At 38.9% G+C, this 19,900-nt stretch overlaps 1 protein-coding gene across 4 annotated transcripts in view; it reads right to left on the reverse strand.

Annotated features, from left to right (window-relative positions):
* The window catches only part of pknox2 (pbx/knotted 1 homeobox 2), a 110,283-nt gene that overhangs the window by 89,048 nt on the left and 1,335 nt on the right, over positions 1-19,900 (reverse strand). Inside the window, exon 1 of one of the 4 annotated variants that reach the window (XM_034293195.1) lies at positions 19,499-19,527. The exons of 2 other annotated variants lie outside the window; for them this stretch is intronic. The gene's annotated coding sequence lies outside the window, so the exon portion shown is untranslated. Of the gene's footprint in view, positions 1-19,498; positions 19,528-19,900 lie in introns of those variants that run through there. One more of the 4 variants, XM_020048370.2, reaches the window with a different exon arrangement.

Below are 19,900 nucleotides of genomic sequence, written 5' to 3' on the forward strand. Positions count from 1 at the left end.
TGACTCTGGTAACATACTTGTGGTTATGTTGTTATGACTCTGGTAAGAGACTGAGGGTTGTGTTGTTATGACTCTGGTAAGAGACTGGCGGTTATATTGATATGACTCTGGCAAGCTTGCTGGATCTAACCCCACACAACTGCCAATCTCGCAAGCTTATATTTAAAAAGCTATAGAGATAACAGCCTGGTCCGGCTGAGATTCAAACCGTTTGGGTATGGGGTGTTTCCAATGTTAATTGAAAAGCAATTGGATCGACCTTCAACTATTCAAACCAACAACGCACATGACATGGTGCCAAAATGCCATAATTCACCACAACAAACAGTACTGTATATCGAGCGACAGCAATTAAACAAGCAGCTCTGTGTAGCTTATTAACATGCCTGAAAATGGTTATTGCCGTATTTGTCACAAACATTTGTGCATCAAAAGGTTTTTCACAAAAACTAAGTATTAGGTGTAATATTGCTGAACATTCCTGAAAAACCATTTTGGGTTAGTACTCGTTATCAACTAGACCACACCTAAAATTCATGAAAGTGTGCTGATAGGCCTGGTTAAACTGTAGCCGGCTCAAAACGTAAGCCTACTCATCCCGACAAGATATCCATGTAGCTTTTAAATGTAAGCTTGTGGGATCAGGCAGCTGTGTGAGGCTATGCTGATTCAACTATTGATATTCAACCTGTTAATATTGTGTCATAACAAACAGATGAACTATTGTGACATGGCATACCCATCCTAGGCAAATACCTTCCAAATCATCCAAACAAATATTGTGAAACCGGTCAAGTTTATTGTTAAAATGAGATAGTGGTGCAGCAGGTTGAAGAGTGTCAAAGTTAAAAACTGAAAAAGTGGACTTTTTCCTTCTCCACTGACTTTGCTCATAGCTACTTTATTATGGTGTAAAATGAATGTACTTTTACTGTATTTTGTGGTTGTCCCATCTACCCATCTTAAGCTGAATGTAATAGCTGTATGTCACTCTGTATAAGAGGTATTTGCTAAATTACTAAAATGTACAGTGGATATAAAAAGTGGGGGGGGGAAATGAAAGATAAAAACCTTAAAATAATCTGGTAGCATAGGTGTGCACACCCTCTTATAACTGGGGATGTGGCTGTGTTCATTAACCAATCACATTCAAACTCATGTTAAATAGAAGTCATTACACACCTGCCATCATTTAAAGTGACTCTGATTAATCAGAGTTAAGTAAAGTTCAGCTGTTCTAGTAGGATTTTCCAGACATTTTCTTAGTTGCATCTCAGAGCAAAAGCCATGGTCCGCAGAGAGCTTCCAAAGCATCAGGGTGATATCATTGTTGAAAGATATCAGTCAGGAAAAGGGTACAAAAGAATTTCCAAAGCATTAGAAATACCATGGAACACAGTGGAGACAGTCATCATCAAGTGGAGAAAATATGGCACAACAGAGACTGGAAGTCTGGAAGTCCCTCCAAAATTGATGAAAAAATAAGAAGAAAACTGGTCAGGGAGGCTTCCAAGAGGCCTACAGCAACATTAAAAGAACTGCAGGATCTGCAGGAATTTCTGTCAAGAACTGGCTGTGTGCTACAAAGGCTGACAGCTTTGTCATAGCTGTCAGCCTAGGAAGAGATTTTTGATTTAATAATACTTGCTCTAATTTCTATCATTTAAATGTCATTCCAGTTTACTTCCTGAATTAAAACTGACTGGGGCAAGTGAGATACAGAACTAAAGAACTATAGACTGTGATTAAGAACACAAAGGACACTACACCAATACCCTATGGAAGTTTTCCAATTGTGAAACCCCTGAGTGGCACCTGAGAAATCCTCATAGTATGTCAAAAGTCACAGCCAAATTTATTATCAGAGTGTGAAAGTAACTGCCTGGTTCAAAAGGTTCTTACAGGACCAAAGAGATGTCAACTAGGAACATAGCCTGACTGACAAAACACTTTGGGCTCCATCAAAATCAGGTCTATGGGAGGGAACACAAACAGCCTGAGGCCACATATAGTCTGGCACATCCATTCCTAATAGAGCACATGGTCCCTCGTGGAAAAAAAAAGGGGCAACAATATGTAATTTCTCGCACAGCATAGATTTTCGCATCAACCTTGCTGAACACTGAATATGGGAGACAATCCTGGGGAGGTACGAGCCTCCATGTATAGAAGACCCACATCAGGATGATGCAACCAGGAAGACATAGCCGTTAGCAAAAGCAACCTCACACTACTCATTTCAGTATGGACTGTGCCAGGTTAATCAGCAGAGAGATTTGGTCCCCATCTGATTGTTAATTTATGCTACCAGCCCCATTTTGTTGGCCCATACCGGCAATTGATGGGCCCCTTAGCTTCAGGCAAAAATGGCTGAGATTGTGAAAAAGACCACCAACAGCTACACAAAAATGTATATTAGTTGCACTTTGAGCCACTGAACACATTACCCTTCCTTTGTAGACTTTGCACAGCACGCCTCATCCCCAGAGAGAAGCATCTGTCATGATCACCTTGTGAGGTGATTCTTCCCATGAGGACCCCCTGTAGTAATAGCTGGGGTTTCTTCATCAGGCTAGGGCCCCTCAGGCACAAAGAGGACCCTTGCATTACTCTGTTTAGGTTGTTATGATGTCTGAAATAGATCCAGCGCTTAAATGGGCAAATCCATACTAGCCCAAGGGGTACAACAGTTATCATAGAAGCCATCACACCTAAGAGGCTTAGGCAGATGAGGAACTGACAAATTGCCTGCATGCATGCAAGATTGGCTTAAACATAGGTAGAAAGTTTACTCCCAGATCAAATATTCAGGGGTCCTGACCAATTCTAAGACCTTCTCTAAGACTCAATGGGGACAGAACATTCCAGCGTTGCAGTATCAAGAGGGCCCATGTTGATTTGCGCTTGTCAGATTTTTTTGAAAAAAGAGGCAGGCTATGTTTGGCAGAGAAAATAACACTACCACTTTGCGAATTTACAGTGCCTATAGAAAGTCTAAAAATGCACATAAAAATACAAACATAATTTTATATCATAATTGGAGAACCACACAACCCCCACCCCTGAGTTTGAGGAATATGTAGCCTACATCTAAAGGTGGAATAGCAGAAACAATGTGCTTATGTCTCTAGATAGCCTTCACAGCTTACTATATACCAGCTAGCTAGCTTGGCACTCTAGATAATGTTATTTTGTTCCTGTATATTGTATCCGTGTCATATATAGGAAAGATATGGACAACTAAGCGGATATTTCCCATGGATTACAAAATCATTCATAAGCTATGCCTAAGTTAGTTTAGGTTTTATCCAGCGCTTTATCCCAATGCATTTGAGACTGGTAACACTTTATTTTCTTTTGTGCAGTACTGCTATAACCTGCAGGCGCTGGATGCCTATTATTCCATTCTAATCTTGCTGTTTGTATTTTGCCTAGAATTGGTGAAGTGGGGTGGCCAATGTCAAACAATGTGCAGCCCGAGATAAGGCAGTGCTACACACCAGCTAAACCAAAACATACACAAGAAAATCATCAGAGGGCCACCAGGGGCAGCCAGCAGCTTGTGTGCCTTGCAATGATGAACACTGCCTTACACTGTAGCTTTGCCTGTGTGCTTCAGGTTGTTGTAATGCTAAAAGAGGAACTTCTGTCCCAGCTTCAGCTTGCTGAAGATAGGTTTTCCTCAAGGACTTTTCCTTACATTGCTCCTTCTATCCTGACAAATGTCTCAGTCCCTGATGACAATAAACATCCCCATAACTTGATGCTGCCACTACTAATCGAAACAACATGGATGATGTACTTTGTGTGATTATGCACTATAGGTGTTGCACCAAATGTAATTCATTGCTTTTAGGCCAAAAAGCTCAGTGTTTGTTTTGCCAGAGTACAACATTTTTGCCAAATGGGTTAAGACCTAAAAAAGGATTTAAGGTGGACTTTTAGGAGTAATGGCTTCCAACCTACCACACAGGCCATATTGTTGGAGTGCTTCTTATGTTGTTGTCTCATGCACAATTAGTACAGTATTGGCTATAAAAACGTACAGCCCAGTAGAAGTTGCCATTGGTATCATATCTGCCTCTCCTCACCTCCTGCTCTGACACTCTGCGTCGCCAGTCTTCTAGCTGCTATCAACCCAATGCCCTTTTCCTGCACTTCCCTGGTCATCAGCCCAACACCCTATTCATCATGCACTTCTGGACTGTCTTGTCTTCCCCATTACACACACCTGGTTTCCATTCCCCTAATTATCTTGAGTATATGTATCCCTCTGTTCTCACAGTCTTTGTCACATAATGTCATTGTTTTTGTCTTACAAGCATTTGTTCATAGACATTTCATATCTTGTTCCTTACTATTGAGATGATTGCTTGTTTTTTTTTTTTTGGTCTGTCAAACATTTTACTATAATTCTTGAAAACGTTCTGCTGAATCCTTGCATCTGCTTCCAGTGTCCTTGTATATACCCCTGACTATTAGCCTCTTGGTAACCTCTCGGATCAGTCTCCTACTTGTTCACTCACACAGTTTGGAAGGGCAGACATATCTAGGCAGGGTCTTGGTGCCATTCAATTGCCACTTATTAATAAATGTCTTGAAGGCCTTTGAAATCTTTTCATGCTTGTCTCCTAATTTATGTCTTTAAAGATCGCTGTGCCTTCAGTCCTTTAGAAAGTTTTTCTTGATCATGGTTGAGGATATACTTTGCAATTCGCTAGTCAACTGAGAAAACCTAGAGAAACATATACAGTACATTTATCAAACATATTGAAGTTTTTTTTGGCAAAATATTTTACAACATAAAACCAGTGTCACCATAATTTATTTTAAGGGTCTGTGTTTTAAAAGGAAATTTCAAACAAAGAAATGTCAACGTACCGTTTATATTTCAGTAGAATTAAAGAATTGGTCAATATGAGAGAATTGGTCAGAGGAGTGAATACAGAGGACTGTGTATGTATATACAGGTGCTGGTCATAAAATTTGAATATCATCAAAAAGTTTATTTATTTCAGTAATTCCATTCAAAAAGTGAAACTTGTATAATGTATACATTCATTCCACACAGACTGATATATTTCAAGTGTTTATTTCTTTTAATTTTGATGATTATAACTGACAACTAATGAAAAACCCAAATTCAGTATCTCAGAAAATTAGAATATTGTGAAAAGGTTCAATATTGAAGACACCTGGTGCCACACTCTAATCAGCTAATTAACCCAAAACACCTGCAAAGGCCTTTAAATAGTCTCTAAGTGTAGTTCTGTAGGCTACACAATCATGGGGAAGACTGCTGACTTGACAGCTGTCCAAAAGACGACCATTGACACCTTGCACAAGGAGGGCAAGACACAAAAGGTCATAGCTAAAGAGGCTGGCTGTTCACGGAGTTCTGTGTCCAAGCACATTAATAGAGAGGCAAAGGGAAGGAAAAGATGCGGTAGAAAAAAGTGTACAAGCAATAGGGATAACTGCACCCTGGAGAGGATTGTGAAACAAAACCCATTCAAAAATGTGGGGGAGATTCACAAAGAGTGGACTGCAGCTGGAGTCAGTGCTTCAAGAACCACCATGCACAGACGTATGCAAGACACGGGTTTCAGCTGTTGCATTCCTTGTGTCAAGCCACTCTTGAACAAGACCCAGCGTCAGAAGCGTCTCGCCTGGGCTAAAGACAAAAAGGACTGGACTGCTGCTGAGTTATCTTCTCTGATGAAAGTACATTTTGCATTTCCTTTGGAAATGAAGGTCCGAGAGTCTGGAGGAAGAGAGGAGAGGCACAGAATCCATGTTGCTTGAAGTCCAGTGTAAAGTTTCCACAGTCAGTGATGGTTTGGGGTGCCATGTCATCTGCTGATGTTGGTCCACTGTGTTTTCTGAGGTCCAAGGTCAACACAGCCATCTACCAGGAAGTTTTAGAGCACTTTATGCGTCCTGCTGCTGACCAACTTTATGGAGATGCAGATTTCATTTTCCAACAGGACTTGGCACCTGCACACAGTGCCAAAGCTGCCAGTACCTGGTTTAAGGACCATGGTATCCCTGTTCTTAATTGGCCTGCAAACTCACCTGACCTTAACCCTATAGAAAATCTATGGGGTATTGTGAAGAGGAAGATGCGATGCGCCAGACCCAACAATGCAGAAGAGCTGAAGGCCACTATCAGAGCAACCTGGGCTCTCATAACACCTAAGCAGTGCCACAGACTGATCGACTCCATGCCACGCCGCATTGCTGCAGTAATTCAGGCAAAAGGAGCCCGAACTAAGTATTGAGTGCTGTACATGCTCATACTTTTCATGTTCATACTTTTCAGTTGGCCAACATTTCAAAAAATATTTTTTTTGTATTGGTCTTAAGTTATATTCAAATTTTCAGAGATACTGAATTTGGGATTTTCATTAGTTGTCAGTCATAATCATCACAATTAAAAGAAATAAACATTTTAAATATATCAGTCTGTGTGTAATGAATGAATATAATGAATGAATATAATATAATAAAGTTTCACTTTTTGAATGGAATTACTGAAATAAATCAACTTTTTGATGATATTCTAATTTTATGACCACACAAGAGACCACTCCTAATGTTTCTTAAATCAGCATCTCTACATGTATGGCAGCCATTCCATTCCAGTGTATGTTAAATTCCAGCACAGGCACACCTCATTTTACTTAATGAAGTACTGATTGAATCGAATTTAACAAGGAAAAGTATAAGAAACACTGCTGTGGTCATCACTACCCTCTTGCTATTGGACCAGCTGGATGTCAAAAACAGTGCAAGTAGTACCTCAAAGGTAATTTGAATATAAAAATAACTATTCCAGATGACAAAATAGTTGAAAGAAAAGCTTTGAGTAAGGAAAAGAAGGGTTCAATTCTGGCTTTACTGGCAGTGGGATACAGTGAGTGTCAGGTTGCTTCCATCCTGAAAATTTTAAAGACGGCGGTTCATAAGAACAAGGTCAAGCAACAGACATTGGGGACAACAAAGCTACAGACTGGCAGAGGGAGAAAACTACTGTCCACTGACCAAGATGACCGTCAACTCATTCAAATATCACTCAACAACCTTACATCAAGTGACCTACAAAAAGAATGGCAAACAGCAGCTGGGGTGAAGTGCATGGCAAGGACAGTTCCAAACAGGCTCCTAGAGACAGGGCTGAAGTCCTGCAAAGCTAGAAAAAAGCCCTTCATCAATGAGAAGCAAAGAAGAGCCAGGCTGAAGTTTGCAAAAGACCATAAGGATTGGACCATATAGGAATGGAGTAAGGTCATCTTCTCTGATGAGTCAAACTTTCAGCTATGCCCAACACCTCGTCATCTAATGGTTAGATGGAGACCTGGAGAGGCCTACAAGCCACAGTGTCTCACACACACTGTGACATTTGGTGTAGTGTGTATATCTACATACACACTACACACTACAGTTCAAAAGTTGCTAGATACAGTGGGGAGAACTGCCGATTTTGCAGGTTTTCCCACTTACAAAGCATGCAGAAGTCTGTCATTTTTATCATAGGTACTCTTCAACAGTGAGTGACGGAATCTAAAAAAAAAATCCAGTAAATCACATTGTATGATTTTTAAGTAATTAATTTACATTTTATTGCATGACATAAGTATTTGATACATCAGAAAAGCTGAACTTAATATTTGGTACAGAAACATTTGTTTGCAATTACAGAGATCATACGTTTCCTGTAATTCTTGACCAGGTTTGCACACACTGCAGCAGGGATTTTGGCCCACTCCTCCATACAGACCTTCTCCAGATCCTTCAGGTTTCGGGGCTGTCGCTGGGCAATACGGACTTTCAGCTCCCTCCAAAGATTTTCTATTGGGTTCAGGTCTGGAGACTGGCTAGGCCACTCCAGGACCTTGAGATGCTTCTTACGGAGCCACTCCTTAGTTGCCCTGGCTGTGTGTTTTGGGTCATTGTCATGCTGGAAGACCCAGCCACGACCCATCTACAATGCTCTTACTGAGGGAAGGAGGTTGTTGGCCCCATCGTCCTGTCCCCTTTGCAGAAAAGCATCCCCAAAGAATTATGTTTCCACCTCCATGCTTCATGGTTGGGATGGTGTTCTTGGAGTTGTACTCATCCTTCTTCTTCCTCCAAACACAGCGAGTGGAGTTTAGACCAAAAAGCTCTATTTTGTCTCATCAGACCACATGACCTTCTCCCATTCCTCCTCTGGATCATCCAGATGGTCATTGGCAAACTTCCGATGGGGGTGGACATGCACTGGCTTGAGCAGGGGGACCTTGCGTGCGCTGCAGGATTTTAATCCATGACGGCGTAGTGTGTTACTAATGGTTTTCTTTGAGACTGTGGTCCCAGCTCTCTTCAGGTCATTGACCAGGTCCTGCCGTGTAGTTCTGGGCTGATCCCTCACCTTCCTCATGATCATTGATGCCCCATGAGGTGTGATCTTGCATGGAGCCCCAGACCGAGGGAGATTGACCGTCATCTTGAACTTCTTCCATTTTCTAATAACTACGCCAACAATTGTTGCCTTCTCACCAATCTGCTTGCCTATTGTCCTGTAGCCCATCCCAGCCTTGTGCAGGTCTACAATTTTATCCCTGATGTAGGAAAACCTGTAAAATCGTCAGTGTTTCAAATACTTGTTCTCCCCACTGTATGTGTATGTATGTATGCGGCAGTCCTGTGGGCGAAAATGCCTTGTTGATGCTAGAGGTCAGAGGAGAATGGGCCGACTGATTCAAGCTGATAGAAGAGCAACTTTGACTGAAATAACCACTTGTTACAACCGAGGTATGCAGCAAAGCATTTGTGAAGCCACAACACGCACAACCTTGATGCGGATGGGCTACAACAGCAGTAGACCCCACCGGGTACCACTCATCTCCACTACAAATAGGAAAAAGAGGCTACAATTTGCACGAGCTCACCAAAATTGGACAGTTGAATACTGGAAGAATGTTGCCTGGTCTGATGAGTCTCGATTTCTGTTGAGACATTTAGATGGTAGAGTCAGAATTTGGCGTAAACAGAATGAGAACATGGATCCATCATGCCTTGTTACCACTGTGCAGGCTGGTGGTGGTGGTGTAATGGTGTGGGGGATGTTTTCTTGGCACACTTTAGGCCCCTTAGTGCCAATTGGGCATTGTTTAAATGCCACGGCCTACCTGAGCATTGTTTCTGACCATGTCCATCCCTTTATGACCACCATGTACCATCCTCTGATGGCTACTTGCAGCAGGATAATGCACAATGTCACAAAGCTCGAATCATTTCAAATTGGTTTCTTGAACATGACAATGAGTTCACTGTACTGAAATGGCCCCCACAGTCACCAGATCTCAACCCAATAGAGCATCTTTGGGATGTGGTGGAATGGGAGCTTCGTGCCCTGGATGTGCATCCCACAAATCTCCATCAACTGCAAGATGCTATCCTATCAATATGGGCCAACATTTCTAAAGAATGCTTTCAGCACCTTGTTGAATCAATGCCACGTAGAATTAGGGCAGTTCTGAAGGCGAAAGGGTGGTGTTCCTAATAATCCTTTAGGTGAGTGTATATATACCATTCAAAAGTTTGGGATTACTTAGAAATGTCCTTGTTTTCGAAAGAAAAGAGTTCAGAGTTCTTTCTCTGTCCAGTGTCTGTGTTCTTTTGCCCATCTTAATCTTTTTTTATTGGGAACTGAGATATGGCTTATTCTTTGTGTAGTAACTTGAGTAGTAACTTGTAAGAAATGACCACAACGTTTCACTATTAATTTTAATTTACTTTCAAACTAAGAATTAAAGATATAGAGCCAATAATATCAGGACAATGAGAGGGAAGGTAGAACAGCCGTCAGTCAAGTCTGTACTAGGAGAGAGCCTTGTTCCGGGGTTAAAGGTTATGCCGCCCTGGTCATAATACTTTCCCGAAAACTAATGTATTTGTCTTCATGCTCAGCTGTGCACCGGGGCCTCCCCCTCCTCTTTATATTCTGGTTAGAATCAGTTTGCTCTGTTCTGTGAAGGAAGTAGTACACAGCGTTTTACGGGATCTTCTGTTTCTTGGAAATTTCTCACATGAAATAGCCTTAATTTTTCAGAAGAATAGACTACATTTCAGAAGAAAGTTATTTGTTTCTGGTCATTTTGAGCCTTCAATTGAACCCACAAACACTGATGATGAAGATACTGAACTAGTCTAAGGAAGGCCAGTTTTACTGCTTCTTTAATCAGCAAAACAGTTTTCAGCTTTGCTTACATAATCGCAAAAGGGTTTTCTAGTGATCAGTTAGCCGTTAAAATGATCAACTTGGATTAGCAAACACAACATGCAACTGGAACACAGGAGTGATGGTTGCTGATAATGAGCCTCTGTATATTTAACTGAAAATCAGCCATTTCCAGCCACAATAGCCATTTAAAACATGAACAATATCTATACTGTATTTCTGATCATTTTGTGATTTTCTGATCAAAGTTATTTTAATTGATGAACATTTTTGAATGGTAGTGTATGTTTTCATGCAAAAAAAATTCTATGTGACCCCACACTTTTGAATGTTATCGTATATATATTCATCACAATATAGTGGATGCTGTGCCGTTTCATCCTGTATGCTGTTGTAAGGCCAAAGCAAAGTAATACGCAAGTATTGTAAAACAAGTTGCTTCTTGATCATCACTAACATAAGCATTTTTATCCAATCAACAAATTGCTGTCATGAAAACATGTTTTTGGTTAAACAACCTATGGCTTGGCAAAGCACCTGCCTCAGTTGGTGCTGCCACCTGGGGATGGATTGTGGATGTGAACCCTTGTAGTGTGTACCCAAACCTACCTCCCATATCCTGACACAACAAACAGCCAAGTGATCACTTCAAAGGTCATTTCAGGATTCAGCCACTGGACCTTAACTTGGCAAGGAGTTCTTACTCTGGATCAAAACCACACCGTTCTTAGCATCCCAACTTTCTTGGCCCAGAGTGGCGCTATGAACGCATTATGTTCCTCGTAGAACATTTGGGTTTTCAAACTGAGTTAAGAAAATTGTGTCTATCAATGCTCTCTGCCATATCTATTTTGTATATTTTTTGTATTGGCTGGATCTTCCAACAAGAGCAAAGTACACAGAAATAAAATAGTATGATGAAATACATTGCTTACTTAACCATGTCAAATGTCTATCAGTAACTCTCAATTTTCAGGGACAGCGGGAACAATAGGATCATTAGGAAAGCAAAGCTTATATCACGGCACATATCCTAACATACTAATTACCCAGCACACAGTTTGAATCTGTTTATTATGCATGCCATATTCTAATGTGATGACTGCAATAATTATGCACACACTGATAATAAGATAAAAGAGTGGTAACCAATTATGGACAGAAGTTACAAAATGGGATTAGCCTTTGTAGTGGAGAAATTCTCAGTACAAGACTATAGTAGGTTGAAAAGGAGTACTATCTCTCGTATAATTTACTTGAGTCCCTGAATTAACATCTAGAAAATTGGACAGGAAACTATTGTAAGATAATGTAGAGTTTTTTTTTTGTGGAGAGATCAATAACTTGTATGCACCCACACTGTAGCAGCATATGTGCACTGGATGCAGCCAGGTCACACGTTTTAATACGAAGGTAATGGTAAATGTTTAATAATTTTACAAAAAATATATCATTCTCTTGTATATTGAGAATTATGAAAAACTATGAAGACAGAACTGGGGAAATTGACATACATAAAACGGAGTAATCTCCATATTGTCTTTATCTTTTGTTACAATGGATATAACGAACACGGGGGAACTAAAATGGACAGTAAAACAACTTCCTTTTGTTGCTTAACTGCTCTGTGTGCAGATTCCTTTAGAGTCTGTCTCTGTTATGATAATCCCAAGAATGCACACTATTTCCCAGAGCCTCTTCATCCACTTAATAAATCTGCCATCTTCTTGTTTACATTCTGACTTGAAAGGCAATAACTTCATGCATTGCCTCAAATGTAACAAATGCGAAAGAATATAAAACAAAAGCAGTGGCATGTTGAGTTAATAAATGAAAACACAACTTAATTCAAAACTGTCATGTAGTTAGACTAAAATGGGCTTACAAACACACTCATCACACAGCTTTCATTCACACAATGTGTGAGTGTCCTTACAAATCAAGACATATTAGTTTAAATATTCTTACATAGTCATTTTATTTGCATTTGGTTTGGATTTCATATTGAACTCTCTGGCTTTGCTACACTTCAAGTCTGAATGACATTATTGGACACAAAGTTCAATGAGATCTCGAACGGGCCAATAAGAGTTTCCTGTTAAGGGGTGAAAACTTGTACTGGGTAAAGTCGCTCTTACATAGAGATCGACTCACCCTTTTGAAAGCCTAACCCTAATCATTAGAGGTTAGGGATGCAAAACTGAATTCAGATCAGCATCTCGGTCCTACCTTACACTATTTATAGGAAATCATTGCTCCCACATAACCCAGAACCCTTTGGTCACCAGCCCTCCTGGGATACAGGAGTGTAGTTGAGGCATGGCTAGGGCTAAGCATGATCTTTCTACAAAGGCATCGAAAGTAAGAATTAGACATTACCAACTTGCAGAGCAACTAGCAATAACATTACATTCTCACATTACCTGAGTGAAAACCTATTCTGATTCTTTACAATAACTGATAAATACAAAATAATCATTCAAGCATACTCAGAACATACACCAGAAGCATAGGGACAGAAACCACATAACTGATTAAAAGTGAATTGCTAAGGATTTGATCCTCAATGCAATCCTGCATTGAAACCTTTAAAGTTGAGATATACAGCCAGTGTTTTTCTCATGCTCAGATTAATTTTCTCATACACTCTGCCATTGTCAAGAGTGCCAGCCTCATAATGTTCTAAAACTAATGAAGTGAGAGCAGGAAAGAGGGAATTAACAAAAAGCAATGATAGATAAGGTTGTCTTGGTATACTAAGTTTATGGCTTCTCAAATTTGTTCTCAACAGAAGTCATAAAAAACTGTTACAGTATACATTTTACATGAATCGGCAGCAGTTATCTGGTGTTCTTGTGTTTTTACCACCTGTAAATCAATGTTAATTATCAAAGGAAAGAGGTTCCATAATTTGGAAGGCAGGTCATTTCTACATGAATGTATCTGTTATAAAATTAGAACTGCATGTGATGAGATCTACTTAATTAATATGTTAACTGTTAATTGCATATAGCACTATATTTCAGATACTTAATCATTGGGCATGTGAAATAAGGATAGTATTAACAATGGAGTATACAGTATATTGAGAAGCTGAATTTCAAAATAGCTTACTTCCATCTGTAAAATAACCTGGATATCTATGAGTTCAGCCCGCACAATGCACAAAACCATAGTTCATAGGCTCAGGCGCTAATAGAGCTAGCTATGGGCTATATGTTGTATACATTGCCCACAACATAAATTGTATTTTTGGAGGATAACATTTTACTCCTTTAAGTCTTTTGGTCAGAATATAAGAAAAAAATTGACATACCATTACCATGGAGAAACAAAATTGCACTCCCCAAACATGGACCTTTTACAGTAAGGGGTTGGATCAAATTAAAGTAATTTGTGGTGAAATAACCACTATAACACATTACAATAAATTGTTCTGACTTCACCACTTAAGCAATGCTTTCAGCCTTTTGATGCAGTCCTGCTGCTATAACAAAGTCTTTGAGAATAACGTCCTCGATTTCTTAAGTCAGACTGGCTTTTGTTATTAAACCTCTCTGGGCCCCATAGGGAGAACAAAACAAGGTACACAAATGATTTGCAAGGAAGGAAACACAAATATACACCAATGTTAAAAAGCAATAAAGTGGGGAAAAATATTCTCCACCAAACTAATGATGTCCTGTAATATAATGAACTGAAAAATACACATAAACATGAAGTGACAGAAAGGACTGAGTGATGTCCTTTCAGCAAACTGGGAGGGCAGTTCATAGGACAAAATGACAACCATTCAATGGGGCTGCATATTGTTTTTCAAAGAATGGTCAACTACTCTCTTTTGCCAGTCATCAACATAAGCAAATTCCATCTAGATAACTGCAGAGGAAACTCCCTATTTTGGCACATGGCTACTACTGAGGAGTAACTCGCTCTAAGTTTTGTAAAAACTGGACGGAATGTCCTGGCTCTTGTGAATTACATTTCTCTTGCATCAACGTATTGTATTAACCTACATTTAATTAGTCCCATCAATTGTGTTACATTTTTTCGCAACTGTACGGATACCATTTTTGCCAATATGTTTATGTATTTTGGAGAATGGAAGCAAAGAAATATGCAGCAGCCACAGCAGTTTTTTTCTTGGGTGGGGGGGGGGTATTTGCGTTGATTTGCTGTTAAGTCCAAATCAAATATTTTTTACCTCCCTCCGCTCAGCTGTTACTAGGGCTCTTGAAAATAATATATTCAGGATTTACTTGCAGGCTTCATATTTCTCTCTGTGAGGCTATATTAATTTATTAGGATTATCTGCATTCCACCAGAGATAAGAAGCAAAGGCACAAAAGAGGTTTGCAGTCTTGTTAAAGGTCTTTAAATGCAGAATTAATAATAAGCTGCTGCTAATTTGATTTAGCTTTTGATTGTTGAATCATAATAATTACAGTCTAAAATAATGTGTTGATTTTGGTATGAATAATAATGAGGATGAAGGCCTATTTAGTTTATGTAATATAACATTGTTATTGTTGCCAATAAATACCTTAATGCACTGTTTGACTATGATCTAACACTATACACACAATAAAAATGTGACATTCTGTTTTCTGAGCATTTAGTTTCTAGACTGTCTCTGTGCTGTTACTTAATTTTGTCATTCAAAAAAACATGACACAATCAAATTGATGATGGAAAAACCATTATCAATTGACTGAAACTTTTGTTTTATTAATGACATACTGTCCTGTTAGTTATATACTCTTAATAGGATCTCGAGAACTTGAGGGTTGTTTTGACAACCTCACCAGAACCATAAAGATAGTATGTATGGTGATCTGTGGATATTAGAAAGCATTTTGTTATAAATACAATAAATAAATAAATTCACACCTGCCGTCTTCAGTATTTGCTTTGGTAATCCTCAAAAGCCTATAGGTATTGTGTATGCAAGTTTATAGCCCTGTCTATTTTCTGAGCAAGCAGCAGTGAAGGATCAACTAACTGCTCATGATGCAAACAATATTGCAGATATTATAGATCCACCACTCCTCTCGGGGCATAAATCAAGCAAATACGTTTTTTTTTTCTCTCTGTGTCAGTCCCCAGTGACAAACTGAAGCCAACACAGCAAAAGTGGGGAATTGGGCAATAGGTAAGGTATAACATAGTGCAGGGTCATCCTTATACTGAGCTCTCTGACAGCTAAAGCAAGCCCTGACTCTCTTCAGGAGAGAAATAGGGATCAAGCAAGCTTAGAAGGACTAGCCGCTGAGGGCCACTGATGTAAGGGCCACAAAATGAATCCCAACTGCCTCAACATGTGCTGGGGGTGCAACACTTTTGAGGCCTGTGCTGCAGAGAAAAAGGCCCCATACAGCACATGTTCCAAGGGATAGAACAAGAGAGTGGTGCGCTCCAAAGGAATAAACAGAGCCGACTAAAGCCTCATGAATTATTCCCAAAACAAACATTATTTTCTATGCTGGGTGTTTCAAAAAAAGACCCAAACAATTAGGGTTTCTCATTGTCTTTTCCTCTCCTCTATTTCTTTGTCTGATTTCTAAGAAAGAGATTAGGAAATAGGGCTATTAGTTAGAACAAGACCTGAAAAACTTTCATGATTTTCTCTGAGAATAAGATATATATTTTTTTTTTTATGAAGGAGATAGTATTAGAGGCTAAGACAAGGGAGTAGAAAGCATTTGCACATTGCTTCAATTTTTTCAGTTGCTTTATGGCCATACATAAATGCACAAATTGGTTAATAACATATGCTTTTCTCTCTCTGTTTATTTCCTTCATTTAGTGCGACTGAATCACTGTATTAGTGATTATCCCTAAAAAGCTGCAGGAGAGCACAGCATCACCCCTAATAATGTAATTTACCCATGAAGTGGGGAATGGAATATGCAAATAATGTCTTGGTGTTTTGTATTGTAGTTTTACCCCTGGGCTGCTTGTCCCATGACACAAATCGTCAATTACGATCCCAGCAGGGTATTGGAGCATCTAAATTGTCAATATCCCTATCTCCCAACATGTTGAGCCTTATGGGGTACATAACAAAGCACAAACACTAAGGATGAGTTGCTTGTGACAAGGAATTGATATGTGTGTGTGTGTGTGTGTGTGTGTGTGTGTGTGTGTGTGTGTGTGTGTGTGTGTGTGTGTGTGTGTGTGTGTGTGTGTGTGTGTGTGTAAAAAGGGGTTTGTAATACATATGGTGCAAATGTATGTGTGCTTGCGTGTGATTACAACTGTAAATTTGAGGAATGTAAATAAAGCACATACATTTAAAAAATAAAAAAATAATGTTTAAAATAGTGTTATTTGACTCTCGTTTCCAGATGTGTGAACAATTTTTAACTGATTTGCTTAAATTCTGACATTTATTTTAAGGACACTATAATTTATATTAATCTGTCAGAACAGCAACAAAAACTAATAGAAAGTATTGTTTATGTTCCTAGTCGAAGTTAAATCAAGTGTAGTCCACTGAGGTGTTTACAACTGTCCCAGATGTGGTAGTTACATAAGAAACTAAATTCCTGAGTCAACAGCTTCTGCTGTGTGTCTTGAGTTTACATTGCCACAGAAATGTTATTGCACTTTCTTTCTTTTTTAAAGATACATTTTTTTTCAGCATTTTTGCTTTATTCAGACGGGTTGTATTAGATGGGATATAGCGTGGAGACACAGCGTAGAAGGTGGATTCAGGGATTGAGCACCGGTGTCCGGCTGGGATCAGTATCTGTACATAGTGACCAGGATATGGAACCGTTATACCACGGGCTCAGCACTTTACCGTCTGTGTTTAGTACTGTGAATACAACATGCACAATACTAACACTGGACACTGCAGGATACCATAAGGATGTTCAGACGTTTTAAAAGATGATTTAACTGGCCCTTAGTTGAGTAGCTTCCAGTATTAGCCGACCTACAAAAAGATAGGTCTTTGTTTCTTTGTAGCAGATATATTATACATTCCATGTCTTCAATGGCTTGGCATGTACATTACTTCATTTTAAAGACCACTCAAATTATAAGATGGGTTCTGATTTAGCTCTATGCTTTGAATCATGTTCTCAGTATGGAATAAGTTATTGCCAAAATAAGTTATATCATCATGATTTTGTCAATTCACACATTTCAGATCAGATGTGTGTGTGTGTATATATATATATATATATATATATATATATATATATATATATATATATATATATATATATATATATATATATATATATATATATATATATATATATATATATATATATATATATATATATACACAAACACACACACACATCATCTGAAATTCCTTGTATATAAATCTGAAATCAGTGAATTCACAAAACGTGATGATATAACTATATATATGTCAAAAAGGGAGTTCATACAGATCCAGGAGAAAATACAAATAATGCCTTAGCTAGACCTACTTTGTCTAAAAAAAATCGTAATGGTATATTGAATATAAAAATACACGGCATTCATTTTTATTTTAGATGAAAACTCACTATGATGTTTAACAGCAGCATTAAAGTTCAAACAAAAATAAATGCTGAATATTTACAATCTACGAAGTGGCGTGCATGGAAATACATTATGGATACATGAATCTCATTTGAAGTCGATGGTGAATTATGTGGAAATATTTGTATGTTCTTGTCAAGCACCTAGCCCACTACAAGCCCAGTTCTGGAATAAATCAGCTATCCAAAATAGAAAGTAGCGACTGCATTGAGTCGTGTCACGCAAAGAGCACAAATGTTCAGTCTTGCATGGTATGCCTCGTCAATGAAAAGTAAACACTGAAGTCAGAGTTGCTGACAGCCACAAGCAATTCCCTTTAGATATATCATACTGCAATCCTTTTAGAAAGGTAGATAGCTAAAGTGGCAAACACTGAATAATATGTTCTGACATGGAGTAAAGTCACTTGACTTATATATATATATATATATTTTTAATAACATGCTGTTCCAGATGTAATGCAAACCAAAATGTGACCGTAGCCTATGTGAACACAAATAGAACAGTGGTTTGGATAGTGCCTACTGCCAAGACATCCACGTAATTAAATCTGAACCACAGGACATACTCTTAAATAGGACTGCAATACTCAGCCTATTGCAAGATTTGACTGGAAAATCAAAATCTGACTTCTTAACGAAATGTGTATTTTAGACAAATTGTGAATGATTATGCTGGAAATAAAGGCTATCATAACGAAAAACCTAATGCAATACATCCAAGAAGAAAACGCCTAGAACTTAAATAGGTTTTTAAATTAGCCCATTTGTCACGCGTGACCATTGTTTCCATCCTTCCTTATATTTATATGAAATTAAATAGCAGATATTTACAGTGAATATCGGATATTGGTGCTAAACAAAAATGTATGTATATAGCTTTAATTATTGGTAGAACTAGTTTTTTAGAACGCTGGTCTGACAGCAAAAGTTGTTTTGCCTAACCAAATAGAAGATCGCTTCCACGTAGCCCATCCATAACACAAGCTTATGAAAATGACAAAATCGATAATGAAGTTTAAAATCAATCCTCCAGTTGCTAAATAGATTAAGAATAGACAACATATGTAAATATGAAAACAATGAAAATACTTGAAATATACAGACCTAAGCCAGTCAACACATTTTAAAATATAGCCGAACTAATAAACCAACTACAAACAAATGCATCGTAATTAATTCATAAGTCATTCTTCAATTAACATGAATCCATTGTCGCGCGGGAAGCGTGTTTACGTGCAGTCTATAATTGTCTGGTGCAGTCTTCGATTCACTCCAACCAAAACATTGCTCTATTCTTCATATTCCTTGAAAACAACACTAATCTTCGTAAAAAGAAAACGCCTAAATGCCATAATAACGTACCAAACATATAGCCTAGGCTATTTTAATTAATCCAAACGGTGCATCAAGCAAAAAAATCCCCAGTCTTTCCATCCAGTACAAAAATGTATCTCTTCTCAGTTCTCTCTTTTCCTCTCCTCCTCCTTCCTTTTCACACACTCTCCCTCCTCCCCTCTCCCAGTCTTTCTTGTTCTCTGCTCCCCCCCACCCCCCTTCGCACTCTCTCTCTCTCTCTCCCTCTCTCTCTCCCTCTCTCTTTCTCCCTCTCCCTAGCATGGCCCTGTCTGTATGAATAATGTGCTGCCTTTTGTAATGAGGGCGAGGAAAAAAAGACGCTGGAGTGTTAGCCTGCTCCATGCTCTGACATTGAAAATGAATGACAGCTTACCTGAATGCCAATCTTCATCAGACTGACACTAGGCTGACAACACAGCCTATACTCCCCTGCACAAGCAGTGACGTATACCATGTAAGACCCCTCCCACCATCCCCTCTCTGCCTCCTCATAGCCCCCCTCCCAACACCTCCACTGTCTCCCACCGCACAAACCCCGGCCAGTGTATCTCCATTTATTCAAACCGCGGAGTCTGCTGGCCCCCTGTCGACAGATATCAAACATTACATCTTGACGTTCGTAGAAGCCAGTAACGTCGGACTACATTAATTGTTACCATTAGACATTAAAAGAGAATTGATATATTGTGAAATGATGTCACACCAGTGAAAATAGTTTTCGGTTTGTTCAATTAAGGCTATTATTCTAATTATTCTTTATGACATTATTCCAATG

This window comes from Esox lucius, chromosome 7 (assembly GCF_011004845.1).
Source record: "Esox lucius isolate fEsoLuc1 chromosome 7, fEsoLuc1.pri, whole genome shotgun sequence".
NCBI classification, from domain to species: Eukaryota; Metazoa; Chordata; class Actinopteri; order Esociformes; family Esocidae; genus Esox; species Esox lucius.